Raw genomic sequence first — 24,533 nt, 5'->3', positions numbered from 1 at the left:
TCATACAAGTGGACTTATATACTATCTGATTTTTTGTGCCCGGCTTCTTTCACTTAGTTTTCAGTTTCGTCCAAATTATAGCAGGGATCAGTTTTTTTTTTCACAGCCCAGAGAAATTCCACTGTATGGATAAATCATTATTTGTTTATCTAGTCATCAAACAATGGACGTTCGAATGTTTGACTTTTGGGTTATTATGAATATGCTTTTGGGTCATTATGAATATGCTTTTGGGTCATTATGACATTTGTGTACAAGTTGTTGGGTAGATATAAGTTTTCAATTCCCTTGAGTAGTACTTAGAAGTGGAATGGCTGGGTCAAAACTGATTCTTGTTGGGAGAGACCTGGTCTTGTTTACAGGCTGAGGGTGGCGCAGAGGGAGCAGTGACAGATATAGGGAGGGGCCGGGGAGAAGGAAGCTGGCGCTGGAGAAGGGTTACTTTCTTCAGCATCCCTCACTTTCTGTTGGCACAACCTTAATGCTCTAACCTCGCTTCACAACTGCTGGACCCTCCGCACACACATCATACTTGTTGACCAGGGATAGAATCCAGAGAGTGAATAAAGCACCCCCAGACCTGGCGCAGATGCATCCGAGCCAGTGGTACGTTTTTTTTGCAGCAGTTTCTAGTTTGGGGGTCTCCTTTGGTTAGAGCCTGGCCCATTCTGTTTTTTTTTCCCGTAGATTCCTTCACAGGTGAATAAAGACAATTCATCGTGGAGTCTGAGTCTGACTTCTGATTCTTCAGGTTACCCACGGCTCCCAGTCGTGCCGGATAAAGTAAGATGCCCAGCACAAGAGATGGGGGACCAACTACGCCAGCACTCAGCGCTATGCGCTGCCCATCGTAGCCACTGCGCACGCGTCGCTTCGCAGCCAAGGATGGAGCGGGGGAGTGGGCGGGGCGGTTACCTCCCGGACCAATCGGAAGCGAAGGCCCCCGCCCCCCGGGCCGGTGGACCGAGCTTGACCCCGGCGGTGGGCGGAGAAGGCGGGGCCAGCTGCGCGGCCGCGGAGGGGGCGGGGCCCGGGGCCTGGAGGCGGGGCCTGGGGCTGTCAGTCCCGCGCCCGCCGCTGCCGCCGAGGTTACTTATATGCCGTGGCTGGGTGGCTGCCGGCGCTGCCGACCGCCGTCCGCCGCCTCGGCATCCCGAACCGCCTTCCGCCGTGCCGGGCCGGCGCGCAGGTAAGGCCGGCCGCACTGCCGAGCCATCGCGTCCCCAAGCTCGGCAGCGGTCCGCCGCGCGGGCGCCCCCTCCGGGCTGTGTCAGCTCCGCGGCTCCCTTTGCCTCCCGGGGGCGGTCCCGGGGGGCGGGACGACCGTTCTCCCCATCCCCCTCACACCTCCCGGCGCCGCGCCTGCAGAAGGGTCCCCGGGCCGCGCCTCCGCATCCCGGCGTGGGGCTGGTCCCGAGAACTCCCTTCTCAGGTCGATTACACAATCGCTGGGGCTGGGAGCGGGGGTCCCTTCCTGAGCCTCGGCCCCACACCTGTCCCTGCGCCGCGCTCGCAGGCAGAGGGCAGACACCCAGCACGACGGTGGGGGCCCGGAAAGTTTCACTTTGTGGTCCGGGTTTGTTGACATCTGAGCGATGCGGGGAGATGGAGGCTGAACGGCGAGGATGCGCCTCTCCAGCAGCTTTGGCTTTGCCCCGGGTGGCCCTGGTCCAGGTTTCCTTTCCAGAAGTCCTGCCGAGAGCCCTGCTCTGGGCTGGAGGCTGCTGCAGGGCACACGGGTCTCTCCGCCTTCACGTTAGCTGGCCCTTGGCTTGCAGCATTCTGGGGACAGCTGAGCCTCTAGCTCTTCCGCCTTTCCTAATTGAGCGTTGATAGAACATGTAGGTGAATTTACTTAGCATTTCCCTGACACTTTATATTTGTGAGGCGCTTTGCCACCCCTGATTAGTTAATTAACAAGGTGGGAAAGCAAAATAGATCCTGAAACGCATGGTTAATGCCTTTAGTCTAGCAACTCTTTTAAGAACCACTGAGAGCTTTAGGCTGTTTGCGGTGAGAGATGCTTTTGGCCGAGGTGCTGCCATGAGAGCTATTCAGTGTCTTCTGGTTGCCTGAGAAGGCTTTGGTGATCACGGCAAGGCTTTCTCTGCCTCTCCCTGCTTATACTGTTTATTAAGGGTCGCCAATCTATGGTGGATTATTTGGATCTCTTCACTTAAGCAAAGGAGCAATTAGAAGTGTTGCTGACAAAGCAGTTAAAAAAACAAAAATCCTGAGATTCAAAAAAGTTGGATGGTTGTGTGCTTTACCAGGTTACCTCTTCTGTGCAGAAAACCTTGGTTCTTCCTAATCTCTCCCCATCTTCCTGGTAGGACTGTATCCAACTGGGCTGGTGTTACTAGTTTCTCATTTAGTCCTTAGACCTCTTGCTGCCTGTGGTTTGTAGACCTGCCTAGGGACATCCTCTAAGAGTGGGCTTAATTAGCACTTTTATCTGCCCATTAAGCAATATAGCTTGAAATCTCTTGTAATCAGGCACTGTTGTAGTGTTGAATCTTTAATAATACCTAATTCATTTTAATAGTGTTTCTTTAATAATCTTTCTATTAGTATGCCAGTTCTGTGACACCAGTACTTTTAGTATAGAAACAGCAATTTACTCGAAATATTATCATGGCAAAAACAATTCTCCAACAGATTTGCAGCCCATTTTACTTAGATAATTACTGCTAGAGGCTGTTAAGGTTTTTTATTCTTTGGCACGGTAGGTATTACAATGCGTTTGATCTATGAGGTCATTATGAGGTCATTTCTCTTTGTAGAAATGATTTCAGTCACTGTGTCACTTAAATTTTTGTGGACTAATAGCATGTGAGTTTTCCCCCATGTGATTTCTTTTTGAACAAGGAACAAATTCAACAAGATTTAATCTTGACTTTCCAGACTTAATTTTAAGAAGGATAATATTTACTGTATTTTGAGGGCTATATTAGAACTATGATGCTGATTTTATTAGCATGGGTAGTAGGCATTGTTTTGGGTGCTTTATAGGTATTAACTTATCTAATTCTCACAACAACCTGTAAGGGAGGTACTATCATTACCCCAGTTTCAGACAATGAAATTGAGGCCCAATTGATTGACTCAGGTCACATAGTTAAGTAAATTTTGCAACCCCATGGACTGTAGCCCGCCAGGCTCCTCTGTCCATGGAATTCTCCAGGCAAGAATGCTAGAGTGGGTTGCCATTTCCTTCTCCAGAGGATCTTCCTGACCCAGGAATCGAACTCCTGTTCTCCTGCATTGCAGGGGGAGTCTTTACTGTCAGAGTCACCAGGGAAGCCCCAAGTAAATGACAGCTACATCCTAATGACAGCAGCCTGAGTTCAGAGTCCATGTACTTAACCCTGTGCTATCCTGCCTCTGTAAGTTATTTTTTTCCCAAGTAATATTTCTACTTGCTTCCTGAACGTGCTCTGCACTGTGTGGAAAAGAGCACTTACAGTGTAATAATGAACACTGGGAAAGGAGTTCTTATTCTGGTTTTAACTATGTTGCCAACTAATCTGTGATTTTAAAGTGGGTACCTGAGTTCCCTGCCTCCCATTTCCTCATTGGTGGGATAATTGCAATTGAAGCAGATGAACTAACCAGGCTTAACCTCTTGGGGAGCTAGAGAGATGAGTCAATGCATGTAAGAATTAAATCTTTTCCTCCCTAAGGCACAGTATAAGATCAAGTATCAAATGAGTAGGGTGTGTATGTGTGTGTGTATGTGTTATGGAGAAGGAGTGGAGGGCACATGTCGTATGCTTGGAAGTTGTCACCATGGGAGTGCAGTTGTTGAGACACTTCATCTTAAAATATTTCAGGACTGTTTTAATTCTGTTACCGCAAAACCATTCCTTTGTAATTGAAAAAAAAAAAAAAAAGACAAGCAGAAAAGAAGTTATCTTATGGAAGTGGGGTACCATGTGCTGGACTACTTCAGGAACATTCACGGGTGATCATTTAGTATCACATTGCAGGATGCTTGGGGTCAGATGGCAGGACCTGAATGGCAGATCTAGGAGTTCCCAGCGTCATGGCAAGTCAGGATTAAAAGGAAACTTTACGGTCCTTGCATCTAACACCCTCTTCGCTTCCTCACTTCACCACCTATCCAGTGGATGAATCCCCCATGGGTGCACACCTGTTTCACTCAATGCTCATTCTGCTCCTGCTTGGACACCTCCTGGGCCATTTATTTGGTGTGCTTTGAAAATGTGCTCCAAAGAAGAAGGGATTGTATCCAGTGATAGGGAGCGAGAAACGGCAGAAGGATTCTGGTCTCTTCTGGCTTGTGCCCTTGAAAGATCATCGTCCATGTGAAACCTGGGTTAGAAGGGAAACTCTCAATCAGGGAGATCAGTTAGGAGGCCTTGGCCAGAATCTAGGACTGAGGGGATCCAGGCTGAGACAGGCAGTGAAGTGGGATTTCAGGAGGAATGGAGCCCAAAAGACAGCATCCCCTGTGCCCAGCACCTGGCTGTCCATAGCATCAGAGAGGAGGAACATGTTAACATCTCCATGGGGTCAGGGGGCCATTGGGAGTAGAGCTGGGAGAGACAGCTTTGTACGTAAATCCTCCGAAGCTGAATAATGGACTGACTAGTGTAAGGCCTGTGCAGAACAGAGAGCAGAGAGCAGATTTTCTTTCTTCTGAAGGGGAGTGTACCACAGGAAACTCCCTCTGTGTAATGAAGTAATAGAATAGTATTTCCCCTTGAGTGTTGTCACCTCGCATGCTGCTTGCTTAGCCTTTTGTTTTGCTTCTTGGCCATGATGGCAATCTATTGATATTTGAAGCTCTACCGGGAGGATGGGTTCTGGGTGCTTTCTTCTGATTTCTTGGGGAAATCTTCTCTTGGGGCTTCTGTTCTCCAGTGACACCTGTTGACTATGTGCTGGAAGGCCAGCACACCTCACTTCATTAGGAGTCTCCCCTCCCAACACAGATGAAATGATGTCTGCATTGGCTTGAAAACAGAATAATCTGGAGGAAACAAATAAGATTTACACAGGAAGCCACAAGACAGAAGAAATAGTTACAAGTGTTATGAGTTCATTTTTCTCTTGTTCCTTTATGTGTTTCTGACTTGGGATGTGATATTTCTTCAGTATTTTTATTTAGAAATATATACATTGAAATATGTTATCTAATAGTGTATGTGGAAATAAACTGTATATCTCAATTTTTTTTTTTTTTTTTTTTTTGCCAGGACCCTATTGATCTTGGTTTTTCACTCTTTTAGACCAGTGGTTTTCAACAAGGAGTGATTTTGCCCCCTAAGGAACTCTTGGCAATGTCTCGAGACATTTTTGGTTGTGGCAGCTGGGGACAGCATATATGCTATGGGCATCCAGTGGGCAGAGACCAGGGAAGCTGCTGAACACCCCACAATGCACAGGTTGGCCCCCTAAACAGGAAATGCTGAGATGTTCATAGGGTTGGGTTGAAAAACTGCACTTTAGATGATGAAAACAACTTCTTATTAGGAGCAAATTGAAGTTAGAAGGAAGAGGAAGAAGAAAATATAAAGTGTTCCTTGGCTCCTTGAAAGTGATAACAGCACCCTTCTGACTCTCAGGAGGGAGAACTAGCTTAACAGACGCTCGTCTGCCACCCAGGAGCTATTTCAATAACTGGATTGCTCAACACGGTAGTTTGGAACAGGAAGTAGAGGCCCTTGGAGTGGGTTGAGGTTGTCAGGGTAATTTGTGGAGGCACAAGGGTTTATAGGTCAAGAAGGGAAGCTGGGTCTTGCCAGAATAATTCTGAAAAGTTCTAGGGAATTTTTCAAAGGTGGTTTGTTGAGGACACTGAGTGTAATGCCTCGAAGATACTATCTCTGTTCTGGGAGTGCAGGAACCCTGGAGGCTGTCGATCTGAGCACTTTCCAGATTCTTCTGTGTCCAGACACAGAATGGAGAGGGTTGAGCACCTGATATTGTTTTCAGGTTGTAGCTGTGTTTTCCTGAAATCTTTGTTTCAAAACTTTTATATTATGGAAAATTTGAAACATACCCCAAAATGGAAAAAAAGAGTATAATGAGCTTCTATTTGCCCAATGCCCAGCTTCAACGATTGCCAGTTCCTGTCTATCTTGATCTATACTCCACTCATGTTAGACTACTCTGCACCCCCACCTTTTAAATCTAGAAAATAGCTTAAATAATTACTGATGGCCTGCCTATCTGGGGAGACTTGACAGTGAAGGAGATAAGTGATTTTCCGGTGCTTGGTACCCCCTGGAGGAAAGCTGATAATGGACGTGCGTGATTATAACAGCCGTGAGGGCCTGAGGAATAGGAATAGGCCCAGGCAGATCTGGGATGGGGGAGGTCAGGTTTCCTTGGTGGGGAAGCACAGCCAATCAGAGACAAAACTCTTTTTAAACCTCATGGAGGGCGAAACCTATTTAGAGTTCCCTGCCAGGAGAAAGGTGTTTCTGATTTCTGCAGTCCAGGGTGCTTTCAGTTCCTGCATTGAGCTTCATTTACATGTTTCATTTTAGGATGACCCCTTTCCTGTTTCATGACCCTTTAAGTGTGCGTTGTGTGGCCCTCCAGCTTGCACCTGGCTCCTTCCTGGAAAGTGCAGGGCAAGGTGGGCGAGAGAGGCATTCCTCCTGATGGCTTTGGGTTCTCTGCCATAGCAGTCGCTCCCCTGCATTTGATGGTGGATGTCGGACAGTCCTGCTCCAGCCCCCTGGCAGCCCACAGCAGATGGAGTCAGCACTGCCCTTTACACCTGGCCAGCAGGGTTCTTTTTTTCCTCCTGGTTATGTCTCCTTGAGCTACAGGATTAAATTTTTTAGGCCATTGGAGAATTGGCATGCATCTACTTGACTCAGTGTTGTGTTGTAATATGCATACAAAACCTGGCTTCAAAAGTTGAGAGAGTTCTTGAATAATCAGATAATTGATGTCTATGAATTTTAATTACTGCTGGTTTCTACAAATGTATTCATTCTGGACTAGGTTCACCAGTATTTCCATTAGTGTGAAGACCTGGGCCCTTGCATGACTGTATTTCTTATCCACATTTTATTTATTAAATGCATCTTTCCCCTCTACTTATCCCACAGAAGATTTAGGTGGTATGAGCTTGTGAACATCCTGTATCACAATTGTAGATTTTCAGCTATCATGCCTTTCTATGGGAAGACTGCCTGCTACTCTATTAATAAAAGTTACCTATTCTGTGCCTCTATTATGTACCAAGCACTTTGCTTATATTCATTCCTTAGAATGCTTCTAGGCAGGAATTAGTATTCTCAGGTTGCAGATGAGGAAACTGAATTTTAGAGAAGTTAAGGAAAGCTAGGAGGTAGCACTGGGTTTTAACCCGATTTATTTGATTCCAAGGCTGTAATTCTTTCCACTAAGCCATGTCTCTCCTGGGTAAAAGTTGGTGGGCATTTGCATCAGGACTGGCAGAGAAGATAGGGCAGGTGCTGTAAAAGGGGACTGAAAGTTCTGGTTACTCCAGCTAATGAAATCTTCACACTGAACCCCTTGGGAAACATTGCTCTTGAGTGTGATAAATTACCTGTGTCCTATTTTTGAGCTGACTGTGTAAAACAGAATTGCTCACAAGTAGCCCTGAGCCAAATTTGATCAGCAAATGTGTTTGATTTGGTCTGCACGGTGTTTTGTTTTTCAAAAATTGGATTAGTTGTCATCATTTTTAAAGTGGGAGATTTCACACTACAATTTCCAAATTTCTTGGCTTCTCTTGAACCATCAGAAGATCTGGCAACTCCAGACCCACATTCCTCCTTGGCAGGAGTTAGTTCTAGTAGCTGCACTTCTTTGGATGTAGCAGAGACTCCTGAGTTGGCCATCTTTACCACCTTGCCCTCTTCACTCATTTATATTACTCACAGGACTCTGAAGACACTTGTTAGAGGCACCCGTGTATCAATAGAATTCATGTACATTCTCTCTGCCATTGTCAGGGATGTGTTCGTGGAGGCTTGTTCTGCATCTGAGTTAAAGATTGCCAGCATTTTCCCCATTTTTAAAGAGTTTGGAGAAGGTGACTCTACTTGGCATGTGAATAGACATATTTACCCCCCACCCCCCATCTGTCCCTCAACAGTGGTTAATTGGATTCTGGGTGGGTTCTTGGACTAAGGCAGACCAGTCAGATATTTGGGATTTAGACACTGAGCCAAGGAACCTCAGGTGGGAAAGACTTGTAGACTCAGCTACAAGGATGTTGGAGGTGCCTGATGAGCAGAGAAGGTGGACGGCAAGTAGTGAGAGACGGTGTGACAGCAAAGATGGAGGAGCTGTGCAATTTCTGCTTTCACTGTACTTCTTGCAGTTGGGTTCCTTTGTAGCCATAGCATTCATTCAGTGGCATTTATTGGGTGCTTACTATGACTCCAGGTACCGTTTACATGCTTGTGATACATCAGTGAGCAAAACAGACAGAGGCCCTGTTCTCATAGAGTTCATATTTTGGTTGTAGAAAACAACTCCAAACAAAAAAGCAAGTATAAGAAAAATAAGGTGGTGATAAGTGCCAAGAAGAGAAATAAACTGGGTAAGGAGATGTGGAGTGGATGTGTGGGGTAGTGATGTGTGAGAGCAGTTGTTCAAGGAAGACCTCCTGACAAAGTTATATTTGAGCAGAGATGTGAAAGAAGTGAGGAGTGAACCATGAGGGAACTAAGGTTGTAACAATTTAGCAAGTGCAAAGGTCCTGAGGTGGGTATATGCTTGACCTGTTTGGAGAGCAGCAAGGAGGATATTGTGGCTGGAATGCAACAATAATGGGAGAGGAGAGAAGGGAGAGAGGGGATTAGGGCCTCACAACTGTGTTAAATACTTTGAATTTTATTCTAGTGAGATAGGAAGCCATTGGAAGATTTTGAGGATAGGTGGCATGGTTTGGCTTATGTCTTAAAAAAATGTAAATGTTGCTATTTATAGTGGCCAAGACATGGAAGCAATCTAAATGTCTTGCAGATGAATGGATAAAGAAGATTTGGTATATAGATATACAATGGAATATTAGTCATAAAAAAGAATGAAATAATGCCATCAGGAACATGGATGGACCTAGAGATTATCATACTAAATGAATGAAGTCAGACAGAGAAAGATGAATACCATATGATATCTCTTATACAATATATGGAGTTTAAAAATAATACGCATGAATTTATTTATAAAGCATAAACAGACTCATAAACATAGGAAATAAACTTAGGATTACCAAAGGGAAACAGAGTGAGGGGAAGGATGAATTAGGAGCTTAGGATTAGCAGATGCAAGCTGCTGCATAGAAAACAGGTAAGCAAGGGCTGCATACACAGGCAACTCAATTCAATATTTTGTAATAACCTAAATGAAAAAAGAATCTGAAATAGGGCATATATGTATTCTCAGTATAACCGAATCACTTTGATGGATACCTAAAACTAACGCAACATTGTGAATCAACTCTACTTCAATTAAAAAATTGAGAAATGTAAATACCTTACAGAGAATCAACCGCAAAGCACCTAAGGTATCTGTAGGACGGCTAGTTAGGAGGCTATGCAATAAACCAGATAAAATACAATGGTGACTCGGACTAGGGTAGAGATGGAGGAGGTCAAATTGGACAAGTTATGAATATATCTCAAAGACTGAGTTGACAGGACTTAATGATGTATTTTTTGTACTGCATATGAGATACAGGAATCAAGATGATTCTGACCTTTGAGGATAAACATTATTTCAGTAGTTAGCAATTTTCCCCTCTCTCCCTTGAAAACGTTCAAAAACAACAAGAAAGGTGAAAAAGTAATAATAAAAATCTTGCAAACTCCATTTCCAGCTCAACTAGGAGAGAAATTTAATCTATAGACTTCAAAATGTGTGTAAAAGACTGTCCCAAATAGATGAGATTGAGGGAAGCCAGGTGGGAAGAAGTGAATGAAGGCGGTACAGAGACAGAGAGAGAGAGAGCAACAACAAAGATCAGATCTTAATAAGTACCATAAACATCACATTCTATAAGGTGAAAAGTGTACCATGATGTGTAAAAGCTATATCCCTTGCTTGCAGTAATTTTTGTGGAAATTGGATGTATAGCTGGTAGAAGCAGTCTCCTGACATAGTTTGATTCAAAGAGGAAAAAGAAGAATGACTGTTAAAGAATCACATAGGAAAGTAGCCATATCTGTAGGAAGTATTCTGTCTCTATGGTAGCAAGGAGGAAGAGAGCCTTTGGGTTGTGAAAACAGGTAATTTGAAAGGGTATCCTGGTTGTCCTCCCCTCTCCTGCCAAGAGGCTGCTGCTGCTGCTAAGTCGCTTCAGTCGTGTCCGACTCTGTGCGACCCCATAGACGGCAGCCCACCAGGCTCCCGTCCCTGGGATTCTCCAGGCAAGAATACTGGAGTGGGTTGTCATTTCCTTCAATGCATGAAAGTGAAAAGTGAAAGTGAAGTCGCTCAGTCGTGTCTGACTCTTAGCGACCCTATGGACTGCAGCCCACCAGGCTCCTCTGTCCATGGGATTTTCCAGGCAAGAGTACTGGAGTGGGGTGCCATTGCCTTCTCCGCCTGCCAAGAGGAACCTCATGCAAATACTGTAGCTGTTAAGGAAAACGAATTCAGTGATCATGAAAATAGGAAATGGTAGACATTTGTTTCTGATAATGATAGGTAAGGTTATTTGGACCACAGTTCCCTTTGAAAAATATTAAAATGTTGGAGATATTTTTTAAAATTTAAAATTAAGACAAAAACTCTAAAGAGCTGAGAAGAGAAAAAAGAACTGTCAGGCCAAAATCTATGATCCAGTGAAATCATAGAGAGAGATGTACAAATCACTAGAGCACTTAAGTAGGTTTTATCCTGAGAAGATTTGTTGATCCTAATAAATACGGGCTTTGGTTTTGGCAGCCTTGAAGACAAGGAATTTAGCGCTCAAAGTTCAGGGGTTGCTCAAGGTGGATAGTCTCATAGGAGACTGTCTCCAAACAAAGCTGGAACTATTCAGGGTAGAGGTGAACCAGAAGTAAAACCATGCCTCCCCATCCTAAGTGGCAACAGGGAAAGTGCTCAGGTACTGAGAAGAGTGAGAGAGAAAAGAAAAGGTAGGTTGTAGTCACTGGCTGGCCTTTGTACAGATTTTGAGGATGGTTTTGTATCACCTTGATTCAGAGAACTTCAAACCATGAATTAGCTTTAAGATACTTCCAGTGCTCCCTTCCCCTACCCTCCCCTACCCTGGCAGAAGATGAATCTTCTCTAAAGGAAGTAATCTTTCTGGTTTTCCAGGTCCAGTGAGCAGTAACAGTCAGAAACAAAACATGATGAGTGAACAAAAAGACTCCTAAATTTTTTATGTATTGAATTATCAGGGACAAATAAATAACTATGCTTATTATGTCCATAATAATTAAAGCAAACTTATAAATGTCTTCAGAGAATGACTAACAGTTAAAAGTTACTTAACAGGTTAGAAAAAGACCAAATTGAACTTCTAGAAATAGAAATACAAAACTGAAATCTAAAAACCGAATGGATTACTGTTAGACAACATATTAGATCAAAGCAAAAAGAGATAGTGAATTGGATGCTATATTATAAGAAATTACCCAAAATGCTGCATAGGGAAACAACAAGACAGAAAATATGGAAGAGATGTTAAAAGACATCTAGAGGAGGAGTTCTAATGTACTTTTAATTGAGGTTCTAAAAGGAAATGGCGAATGGATCAGAAGCAACTATTTGAGGAGATAATGACTGATGTTTTTCCAGAATTAATAAAATATGTCAAGCCAAAAGTTCACAAGAAGAGCACTAAAGGCAAAGAGAAAATTCTAAAAATATCCAGAGAAGAAGACAATTTGCCTTGAAAAGAGTGATTTGCACACTTCCCAACGATGGAAGAGAGAAAGCAGTGGAACGTTTTCTGTAATGAAGTAGCTGATAACCTAGGATTCTATGCACAGAGAAACTGTCTTTCAAGAAGATGACAGTATGAAGACATTTCTATGTAAAGAAAATGTAGTTTGCTAGCACTTTATGAGTTTGCCTCCCATTAACTTCACTGATTCTTTTTCCTTTAGGCAGAATGAAAGTGATTCCAGTGGCAAAAGTTGAGAGATAGTAAGAGGTAAACTACGTAGGTAAACAAAAGAAAGATGAAATATAAAATAGGATTTTAATAGCTTATGCATTAAAATATGGAAAATTGAATATAAGACAACAACAGCATATAAGTTAAGAAAGCATTCTAAGGCCTTGGTATTTCCTTTAAGGAGAGTAAAGATTAATAATTATTCGTAGACTGATAAGTGAATAATGTATGTTGCATTTTCTAGAAGAACCAGGGAAAGAATAGAAACAGAGTATATGATATCCCAGCTAGTTGAGAAAGACTTATCTACAGCTTAAAACTACACAAAGAATGAAAGGGAAAGAAGGTAAATGTATACTGTCAAATGATAAGCACAACATCAGGTGAATCAGATATTATGGTTCAAAACATCACTAGGGATAAAAAGTTATTTTTACCAGGAAAAATATCAGTTTGAAATATTAAATATATGCTCATAGAATAGCACAATATATAAAGAAAAGGATGACAGAACTCTAAGGAGCAATAGAAATATCTGCAATCATAACTAAAACATTTTGAAGAACTAGGTCAGAAGACTTGCTCTATGGATATCAAGTCTCTATGGATATAAGTCTCTAATGATATGGATATCATTGCTCTATGGATATAAAGCTGTAGTAATATCGAAAGAGTGGAATTGATTCAAAGATAGCTTATCAATTAGCACAAAATAGGGTGCCCAGAAACAAAACTGTGCATTTATGGACTTTTTATGTATTGCAAAGTACACATTACAGGTAAGCATTGAGTTTTCTGATAAATGGTATTCGACCCATGGATATGCATATGGAAAAACACAATCTGACTATCACTGTGTATAGTATGTAAAAATAAATTTCAAGGAGATTTAAAAAATTAAACATGAAAGGAAAAACTATAAACATTTTCATAAACAAGAGAATGCTGTCATAATCTCTGCATGGGAAGGACTTCTTAAATAAGATGCAAAGAGTGTTAAATTTAAGAAAGGATTAAGAAAATTGATTCAGTTCAGTTCAGTTGCTCAGTCGTGTCTGACTTTGCGACCCCATGAATTGCAGCACGCCAGGCCTCCCTGTCCATCATCAACTCCCAGAGTTCACTCAACCTCACGTCCATCGAGTAGGTAATGCCATCCAACCATCTCATCCTCTGTCGTCCCCTTCTCCTCCTGCCCCAATCCCTCCCAGCATCAGAGTCTTTTCCAATGAGTCAACTCTTCACATGAGGTGGCCAAAGTACTGGAGTTTCAGCTTTAGCATCATTCCTTCCAAAGAAATCCCAGGGCTGATCTCCTTCACAATGGACTGGTTGGATCTCCTTGCAGTCCAAGGGACTCTCAAGAGTCTTCTCCAACACCACAGTTCAAAAGCATCAATTCTTCGGCGCTCAGCTTTCTTCACAGTCCAACTCTCACATCCATACATGACCACAGGAAAAACCATAGCCTTGACTAGACGGACCTTTGTTGGCAAAATAATGTCTCTGCTTTTGAATATGCTATCTAGGTTGGTCGTAACTTTCCTTCCAAGGAGTAAGTGTCTTTTAATTTCTTGGCTGCAGTCGCCATCTGCAGTGATTTTGGAGCCCCCCAAAATAAAGTCTGACACTGTTTCCACTGTTTCCCCATCTATTTCCCATAAAGTGATGGGACCAGATGCCATGATCTTAGTTTTCTGAATGCTGAGCTTTAAGCCAACTTTTTCACTCTCTTCTTTCACTTTCATCAAGAGGCTTTTTAGTTCCTCTTCACTTTCTGCCATAAGGGTGGTGTCATCTGCATATCTGAGGTTATTGATATTTCTCCCGGCAGTCTTGATTCCAGCTTGAGCTTCTTCCAGCCCAGCATTTCTCATGATGTACTCTGCATATAAGTTAAATAAGCAGGGTGACAATATACAGCCTTGACGAACTCCTTTTCCTATTTGGAACCAGTCTGTTGTTCCATGTCCAGTTCTAACTGTTGCTTCCTGACCTGCATATAGGTTTCTCAAGAGGCAGGTCAGGTGGTCTGGTATTCCCATCTCTTGAAGAATTTTCCACAGTTTATTGTGATCCACACAGTCAAAGGCTTTGGGGTAGTCAATAAAGCAGAAACAGATGTTTTTCTGGAACTCTCTTGCTTTTTCGATGATCCAGCGGATGTTGGCAATTTGATCTCTGGTTTCTCTGCCTTTTCTAAAACCAGCTTGAACATCAGGAAGTTCACGGTTCACGTATTGCTGACGCCTGGCTTGGAGAATTTTGGGCATTACTTTACTAGCGTGTGAGATGAGTGCAATTGTGCGGTAGTTTGAGCATTCTTTGGCATTGATTAGGTTAAAAGTAAGAATTTATTTTAATTAAAACTATTATGAAAATAATGTAATAATTAATGACAGCACTGGAAAAGAAAGTTTTGAGCTTTATGAGGACAGGCACTGTGTCTATATTATCCCTCACTGTTTTCCAGCACCTTGCACGGTATCTAAAACCAAAACTTCAGCATCCAGGGTTCTATTGTAGTAAGTACCTATAACCATTCCCAAATCATGAGGTTCACCTGCAGAGCAGAATCCACATCATAAACCACATGCATTAATTATTACTTTCTTCTACTGCTCTTCATTCTTTTGAAAGGAAGAGGAGAAAATATAGGGGTGATAGCTTAACCAGCCCATGGTTTAAAAATATTCAGTATAGAAACTATGTGTTTAGGGTTGGGCAGATTGCTGAGAAGCTTATATAGAAATATGAAAATAAGGATTTCCTCCTGGATGAATTTATAGTCTAGTTGGGAGACTGACAAATAGGAAAAGATACTTGACAAATCTGGATCATTAAAAAACTGTTTTTTATGCTATTAAGTACATGCGAAGACAGAGATAACAATTCCAGATGTGGTAATTGAGAAAGATATCATGGAGGGGGGGGAGATTTGATCTGTGTATTGACGGAGGGTCAGCTTATCATTAGGAAGAGAGAAAAGGAGAAGGTATTCTAAGAGAGGGATGAGGATGAAGCTTGCTTGTAGGCAAGAAAAACTTAAGGTGCTTTGGGGAAGCAGACCCCTATGACAAGAATGGAAGGAGACAGATTAGAAGTATAGATTCTTTCAGAATAAATATGAGTGAATAGCTGGAAAATTTTTTTTAAAAGAACCATAGTGATGTGAACTTAAAAGCTTTACTAGTTACTAATAGTGTGTCCATAGGTAAAGTAAGTAAACCCCTTTGGTGTTGGCAGAGGAATTGTAATTGTGGTGGACATCTGTGGACTCTGTGCCCAGCAGAATTCACTCTTTTCCTGCTCATGGGACTCCAACTCTGGCATTATTACATGAAGCCGAGGATGAGGCCCCCATGGGGGAGAGCATAACAGACGTTATTGGAGTCACACTTGGTTTTTCTTTCATTGCTGATATAAATTTGAGTTGGGTTGTCTGTTATTTGGAATTAAAAGAATGAAAACGAACACAGAAACAGACAAAAAGATCAGGAGAACAGAGTGGAGAATTCAGAAACAGGCTCAGAATACACATGAGAATTTTACCCCACTGGATGCTCCTCTGTCTTCTTTGTTATAGATCCTCTCTTCCTGGTTTCTGAAGTTGGAGTATCCCAGAGTGAAATGTTGAAAGTTTTCTCCCTGGGGTATCTGCTATCACCACTTTTATTTAATTTTGCATTAGAAGTCCTAGCTATTGCAGCATGGGTGGAGAAAGAAATAAGAGGCATTGGAGAGTAAGAAATAAAATTGTGATTATTAGGAGTAACATGACTGTGTATTTAGAAAAACCAAAGATAAACTCTTAGAATTTATAAATAAATTTAGCAAGGCTGCTGAATATGAGGTCAATACATAAAAATCAATTGTACTCTATGTTTTAGTAACAAAAATAGAAAATGAAAATTAAAAAATGATACCGCTTATCCCCCCCCACACATCACATTTATAGGAATAGACGTAATAATGATGTATAAGATCTCTACACTGAATACAAGAAGATGTATTGAGAGAAATTAAATGAGACTTAAAGAAATGTAGAGATATACCATGTTCATAGAATGGATGACTCAATGTTGTAAAGATGTCAGTTTCCTTCAAATCATTCTATAAATTACATGCACCATTCAAAATTGCATTAGGCTTTTAAAATGGGCATTGGCAAATGGGTTATAAAATTTGTGTGGAAAGGAAAGGGGCCAAAACAAACATGAAGGAAAAGAACAAAATTGAGAGAACTGTCAGATATGTAGATAATTATAAAGCTATAGTAATTAAGACTGTGATGTATATACCAGAATAGACAAATGGCACGGTGGAACAAGGTAGAGGGTTTAGGGAGAAATTCTCACGTGCTCACTGATTTACAAGAAAGGTGAAAGGTGATGCCGAAATGTAGTAGAGAGAGGATATGTTTTCGATAAATTGGTGCTGGTTCAAAATTAATAGCCATGTAGGAAAAATGAATCTCGATCCCCTTCTTCAAACCATTCATAGAATTCAATTCCAGATGCATTGTAGATCTAAATATGGTAGTAAGATAATAAAGCTCTTAGAAGAAAATGTAAAAGAATGTCTGCAACCTTAGAATGGGCAAACGGCTCCTGAGTAAGACACCACAGCACTAACTATAAAGGAAAATATTGATAAACTAGATTAGATTGAAATTAAGAACTCACCATCAAAAGACATCATTAAGAGAATGACAGAACAAGCCACAGAAGTAGCTGGTGCTGCTGCTGCTGCTGCTACTAAGTTGCTACAGTCGTGTCCGACTCTGTGCGACCCCATAAATAGCAGCCCACCAGGCTCCCCCGTCCCTGGGATTCTCCAGGCAAGAACACTGGAGTGGGTTGCCATTTCCTTCTCCAATGCATGAAAGTGAAAAGTGAAAGTGAAGTTGCTCAGTCGTGTCTGACTCTCAGTGACCCCATGGACTGCAGCCCACCAGGCTTCTCCGTCCATGGGATTTTCCAGGCAAGAGTGCTGGAGTGGGTTGCCATTGCCTTCTCCAACAGAGTAGATGATACTGCAAATAACTACAAATCAATGAGAGAAAGGCAAGTAATCCAGACTAAATAGAAAAATGGACAAAAAACTTTACACAGCAGATGTTCAAATGGTCAATAAAAAGTAACCAACATCACTAATTCTCAAGGAAATGTAAATTAAAGCTACAATAAGTATATCTTGGTATCCACCAAAGTGGCTAAAATTAAAAAGTCAGGCAATTCCAAGTGTTGAAAAGAATGTGGAACAATTGGAATCTCATATATTGTTGGTGCCTTTTCATACTATTCATGGGGTTCTCGTGGCAAGAATACTGGAGTGGTTTGCTGTTCCTTTCTCCACTCTAATGGCAGAAAGTGAAGAGGAACTAAAGAGCCTCTTGATGAGGGTGAAAGAGGAGAGTGAAAAGCTGGTTTAAAACTCAACATTCCAAAACCTAAGGTCATGGCAGCCTGTCCCATCACTTCATGGCAAATAGAAGGGGGAAAAGTGGAAGCAGTGACAGGCTTTATTTTCTTGGGTTCCAAAATCACTGCAGATGGTGACTGCAGCCATGAAATTAAAAGATGCTTACTCCTTGGAAGGAAAACTATGACAAACCTAGACAGTGTATTAAAAAGCAAAGATATCACTTTGCTGACCAAGGTCTGTATAATCAAAGCTATGGTTTTTCCAGCAGTCATGTACAGATGTGAGAGTTGGACCATAAAGAAGACTGAGTACCGAAGAATTGATGCTTTTGAACTGTGGTGTTGGAGAAGACTCTAGAGAAAGCCTTGGACAGCTAGGAGATCAAAGCAGTCAATCCTAAAGGAAATCAACCCTGAATATTCAGTGGAAGGAGTAATGCTGAAACTCAAATATTTTGGCCACCTGATGCAATGAGCCAACTCACGGAAAAGACTCTGATGCTGGGAAAGATTGAAGGCAGACAGCAAAGAGTATGGCAGAGAATGAGATAGATAGCATCACTGACTCAATGGACATGAATTTGAGCAAGCTCCAGGAGATAGCAAAGGACAGGAAGCCTACCACGCTGCAGTCTATGGGATCACAAAGAGTCAGACACAACTTAGTGACCAAACAACAAGAACATTATTGGTAGGAGTGTAAACTGACACAACTACATTGGAAAACTGTTTGGTAGTATATACTAAGGCTGAACACTCTATACCCTACCCTAAATTTCATTCCTAGCTATGTACCCAACAAAAATGTATATTTATATATACATATGATTACCAAAAACATGTGTAAGAATGTTTGTAGCATTCACATTATTCACAATAGCTTCAAACTAGAAGCAAATCAAACTGTAGAAAGGATAAATAAATAGTAGTATATTCATACTCTAGCAATATATGTAGAAATAAGAATAAGTAATCAAGCTACATGCAGAAACTCGATGAATCTCACAAGTATAATGCTGAGAAACAGAAGCCAGACACCAAAACAGGCAGAACTAATATCTGGGGTGTATAAACCAGGATAGTGGTTACCCAGAGGTGATAATGACTGGAAGGATAAATGAGGGCACTTCTGAGGTGTGGATTATGTTCCATCTCTTGATCTGGATGGTGTGGTACATGGGGGAGTTTACTTGTGAAAATTCATCCACCTGTACATTTATGTGTTGCACACTTCTCTGTATGTATCTTGTATTGCATTAAAAATTTTACTGAAAGCAACCTGCATCTTTGCTTCATTTCTTAAACTGAAGGAAATTGTAGGTAGATTCAGTATTTAAATATAAAACAAAAGTTACACAATTAAAAATAGATGAACATTTTTACAATCTTAGAAATGTAAATTGGGCTGCATACAATTAAAGTTTTCTTTGTAAAGCAAAATTAAAATTATAGTAATACCAAAATCAAGTGTCAGCCTGAGAAAAGCATTTGTAAAATAATAATATGTGTTGCCAATCATATTAAATATTAAAAGATCAATAATAGCGAGTATTGCTGACATTTGGCTAAAAGCTACTCTCCTCCTCTGTTACTGGAACTCTCTGTTTCCGTAGTATTTTTCAAGGAGTTTGACAACATCCTTTAACATTTAAAATGTGATTCCTATTTGGCCTAACAATTCATTTCTAGGAATTTTATCTTAGGAAATATTTTCATAACTGCATGGAATTATATATATATATATTTATCCATATGTACACATATACATACATATAAAAATATTCACTAAAGCATTTTAAAGTTGGACATGACTGAGCAACTGAACTGAACTGAACTGAAAGCATTTTTTGTAATAGTTAAACCTGGAAATGTTTTTAATTTCTATCAGTGGGCACTAGTTAAATAAGATACATCCCATGTAATAAAACATACTGTGGTAGAAAAACTGAGGTTGATCTCTATCAACTGAAGAAATCAGATGACTGGGGGAAATTGATTGTGAAATGAAAAGAGTAAGTTGGTGAACATTTGTGCAGTGTATTACTGTTTCAATAAACATCTGTTTCATTGGAAAAGTCTGGGAAAATCTATACCAAACTATTAACTATGATGATGAGATTTTGGGAAATTTCACTTTATAAGGTATCTGTTTGAGTTTTTTAATAGTGATGAGCATAATATTTCTGTAAGCAGTAAACAATGTAAATAAAAATCACACAAGAGCAAAATAATTATTTGTACAGAATGACCCCATGAAAGTAAAAATATTTAAGTACATGTATTCAAATTGGTAGAAAATATACTAAAATGTCATCAACATTGGCTATTTCTTGGGAATGAGATTACTAATTATTTTCATATTTCTTTGTATTTTCCAAATCCCCTACAGTAAGTGTGTGTTGATTTAATAATCAGAAGATACTAATCAGGGCCCTCAAATTCTGTCTGTATTTTACCAGCTTTACAATAATGATCAAACTCCTTGTGAAAGCATTTCTTTTCATCTTTCCTGCCTGTCTATCCATCTTTATCTGCCACTCATCTTCCACATGCGTCCTGCTTTTCATTTTTCTACAGAACACAGATTCCTGCTCTTTGGAAATAATGTAAAGAAAATAAAGCATACAGAGAAAAAGCATGGAAGTTCCCTTCCCAATTCCACTGCCCTCCCAAGATCTTTTTCTGTAGCTTCACTCACATGTGTATGTCCATGTACAAATACAGTCTTTTTTTAAAGCATAAAGGAAATACTTGCCCTCTACTTCTTAACCATGTTCTGTTGCTTGCTGTTCCTTGAACTGTTCCTGCTGTTTCACCCCTGCATGACTAGCCAAAAGCCCCCTTTGCCCTTTTCTCTAGTCCCTGTGCAAACAGCAATTACAACACCTAATTATTTTGATGCTTTCACTAAGGACTTTGAATGGGAGAAGTTCAAAAGGGACAAAGCATGAAAGGAAAGCAGACAGAGCCCTAGCCATGTGGACAGCTGAAGGACGATGGGGAAGGTGGCAGGATACCATTTCAAGTTATTCACTGAGGTTTTTGTTCCTCTGGTTCTTCTTAGTCATGGCACATCCCCCTGCCTAGGCAGCTAGGGCATTTCACATTCATTGCCTCAGGGGACAGGTGACACAGTGGAATTTAGAAATGAGTGCCTGACTCTTGCTTTTCCAAAGCCTGGTCCTCTTGGGGGCACCAAAGAACTCAGCACATAGACAACAGATTTTGAAGGATGCCTGATGAGTAAGAGAAGTGCTCCTCAGACATTCCCCCTCCTAGTGGGGTCATTATGCCCTTGGTGAGGGGTGGGGATGGGGGAGAGGAAGGAGTAGAGGACGATGTTTATGACCCTTGAGGAGGTAGGCTGTCCCCTGTGTCTAGGATGAGTCCTAAAGGACAGTGAGTACCAGATGCTGACAAGCCTGGGGAACCAGAGTGCAGTGGAAATCCATGCCCCTGTGTTTAGGCAAAGTCTGGAGAGGAGGTATGACTCTAGTTCCCATCACCAATATGGCCCTGGAGGATTCAAGTAGAAATGGCTTCAAGTCTTAGGGAGGCAGAAAAGCCCCCCAGCACTTCCCAGGGCCCTTGCTCAGCACAGGGGAAAGTGCTCCTAAAGGGGCATGGAAGGCTTGGAGGTTGGCTTAGATAGTGGCAGAGAAATCCCTGTGGTTAGGAGAGAAAGTCTCCATGGTACCCAGAGAAGACCAGTGAAGCCACCCTCTGTAGGCAGATGGGAGTGGGGAAAAATTGCAGGACCAGGCGCCTCTCTGCCTCTGGCACCTTGGCATGCAGTAAGGAAGGCCATGGAATTTGGATGTTACCCTAGGAAGATTGGGTTGGGCAGAGACTTTGAATTGCGTACAATTACCAAATGGAGAATTTCAAAGTACATCAGATTATCAGAGAACAGTAAAGTTGCATTCCTTACACACCTGAGTCTGAGAACAGAGAATTGTCTCCATTATAAATAGAAGAGGTTCAGTTTTATTTCTTTGCTTTCATTTTGGTACTGTTGGGTTTTGATGTAATTGGCCATGATCCCAGGGATTTCCTTAAGTATGGCCTGTGGAGGCTGTCTCACTTTTTGTCCTGATATACTGATTTTAGTGGAGGGAGCTGCCATGGACCTTCGGAGGCCGACACTGATTTGACAGTCACAGATGTCTTTTCTGTCACATCTGTACACGAGTAAAGCAGGGAAAGATGAAATCAGTGGAATGGGACTTTTTAGGGCAAGAGTATAAAGGAACCCAGCTTGGAACTCAAGGAACTCAAAGCACTTGCTGAATAATCCAAGAGATGTAAATGAAAACCAACAAGGAATCATTTCTTAGCTTACAGAATGTCAAGGACAGTGCTTGTCATGGACTTAACATTAATTCAAGGGTTGGTTGAGTAATTTTCAGACTTACACGCAGCACTGATTCATAGAATTTAATTTTGGAAACCACCTGGCAACTTCAGCATCGTCAGTGCCCAGAATCTTCACTCAAGTAGATGTCACAAGACAACAAGCTGATGGAAAGAAGACAGAATAGCACCACTGGACACACAGTAGAGGAAATTGTCCCTCACCCCACCCTGCGACTTGTGGGATCTTAGTTCCCCAACCAGATATTGAACCCATGCCCTTGGCAGGCAGTGAAAGCTTAGAGTCCTAACCACTGGACTTCTAGGGAAATCCCAAGGAAGTTGTTTCCTCGTAGCAGTTCTGGGTACTTTCTGAAGCTCAGGCCGAGGATGTTTTTGCTTGGCTCAGCTGTATCTGTGCTCTGCTGTCCCACTACCATTTCAGACTTTGCTGACCTTTGCCACAGAGTCTAATCTACTCAACCCTTCTTCCCGTGCCCTTTCTGCCTTCTTGCGTATGCTTTGCACACTCTGCTGACTTCTTTGCTTTGTGCTGGGCTTTGCTTTTTCTTCTCCTCCCTGAACTCTTACCCCATTTGCCCCTGGCCCTTCTGTCCCCTGGTTGGTCCCATTCTTTCCCTGTGATGTACTCATCCTTGCTCAAGAGCAGCTCCATTGTTAATTTTGTGGCTGGCCTTTTTCTCTTTACCTCGCAGACTCTTCCCTCAGCTGGGGAGGAACATGTATCTGCTCTTCAGGAAATGCTGTCCTTTGGTGGAAAAGGACTGGTTTCCTGGCAGTACCAGCATGAAGCTCCTTCTCCCCTGGAAACAAACAAAACCCCTTTATCTGTGGAACTTCCTATTTCCTCCACTGAAAGCTGTGCTTTTCAAACATGGGGCATTAAGCCAGGGGCACATGGAATCGTAGGATAAACTGGGCACATCTTCCTGGCTGTCACTTGAAACTTTGAGGGAAAATAGTTTTGCATTTTTCTTCCTCATAAATACGATTGCCACGTATGAGTTGAAGAATATTCTGGAGGGCAACATAAAATTCCAATGGCATTTAAAGATTAAACTGAAGATACAAAAATTTCTTGCTTGGGTAAGCTGCTTTGGGTTATGTCTTCAAGATTCTTGGGGTGTCTTTCCACTCCTCAAGAATATTGAGCAGCACAAAAAGCAGTCCCTGGGAAGTAGCAGATTGTTATGGGTTTGACCCAGTGAATTTGGCACCTCAGCCTGATTTAATGAAGTTGGGGAAAATTTTGAAATATTAATAGAGATTTCTTTTCTTCCCACCCCTTAAAGTTTTCCTATGTCCTGCTTATTCTGTTATTAATTTATTGTTTGGGGAGCACTTGGATTGTTGTGAGGCTTCCCTGGTAGCTCAGCTGGTAAAGAATCCACCTGCCATGCAGAAGACCCCAATTTGATTCCTGGGTTGGAAAGATCCCCTGGAGAAGGGATAGGCTAACCACTCCAGTATTCTTGGGCTTCCCTGGTGGCTCAGCTGGTAAAGAATCTGCCTGCAACATGGGAAACCTGGGTTCGATCCCTGGGTTGGGAAGTTCCCCTGGAGGAGGGAATGGCTACCCACTCCAGTATTCTGGCCTGGAGAATTCCATGGACTGTATAGTACATGTAGTCTCAAAGAGTTGGACGTGACTGAGTGACTTTAACTTTGGATTGTTATAGCAGGAATGTAAGGATAAAGAGACAATCAGAGATCCTAGTGAGATTTATAAATAAATGTAAATTCATAATGACTTCTGATTTGTAAGAGCTGGCATTTGAGCATCAAAAGCAAATCTTTGAGGGAATCACGGTGTTAGGGTTTAAATTATATCCCTCCAAAATTCATATGTCTTAACCCCTAGTACCTGAGAATATGACCTTATCTGGAAATAGAATATTTATAGAAGTATTCAAGTTAAAATGAGATCTTTAGGATTGGCTTTAACTCAGTAAGCCTGGTGTCTTTATAAAAGGGGAAATTTGGATACAGAGATGCTCATAGAAGGAAGGTGATGTGAAGGGACATGGAGATATGGCCATCTATAAGCCAAAGAGAGAGGCTAAAACAGATCTCTTCCTAATTCCTCAGAAGGAACCCCCCTCACTGATACCTTAATCTTGAACTTTAGCTTCCAGAACTATACAGTTAAGTTGCTCAGTCATGTCTGAGTCTTTGCGACCCCGTGGACTGTAGCACTCCAGGCTTCCCTGTCCATCACGAACTCTCTGAGTTTGCTCAAACTCATGTCCATCGAGTCGGTGATGCCATCCAACCATCTCATCCTCTGTCATCCCCTTCTCCTCCTGCCTTCAATCTTTCCCAGCATCAGGGTCTTTCCCAGTGAGTCAGTTCTTAGCATCAGGTGGCCGAAGTATTGGAACTTCAGTTTCAGCATCAGTCCTTCCAATGAGTATTCAGGACTGATTTCCGTTAGGATTGACTGGTTCGATCTTGCAGTCCAAGAGACTCTCAAGAGTCTTCTCCAACAGCACAGTTCAAAAGCATTAATTCTTTGGCACTCAGTTTTCTTTACAGTCCAACTCTCACATCCATACATGACTACTGGAAAAATCATAGCTTTGACTAGACAGACCTTTGTCAGCAAAGTAATGTCTCTGCTTTTGAATATGCTATCTAGGTTG

General features: G+C 41.8%; 1 protein-coding gene across 5 annotated transcripts in view; it reads left to right on the top strand.

The window, feature by feature from the left end:
• Window positions 1-1,032: 1,032 nt before the first annotated feature.
• Window positions 1,033-24,533, top strand: part of HIVEP3 (HIVEP zinc finger 3) — a 560,729-nt gene continuing 537,228 nt past the window's right edge. For 4 of the 5 annotated variants that reach the window (XR_015156914.1, XR_015156913.1, XM_086382277.1 and 1 more), the window contains exon 1: window positions 1,033-1,189. The gene's annotated coding sequence lies outside the window, so the exon portion shown is untranslated. The remainder of the gene's footprint in view (window positions 1,190-24,533) is intronic. The other variant, XM_086382256.1, reaches the window with a different exon arrangement.

Source organism: Bos grunniens, chromosome 3, assembly GCF_055505025.1.
Source record: "Bos grunniens cultivar Pamir isolate PY7600 chromosome 3, Bosgru_T2T1.0, whole genome shotgun sequence".
Taxonomy (NCBI): domain Eukaryota; kingdom Metazoa; phylum Chordata; class Mammalia; order Artiodactyla; family Bovidae; genus Bos; species Bos grunniens.
This window is presented reverse-complemented; position numbering and strand designations above follow the sequence as displayed.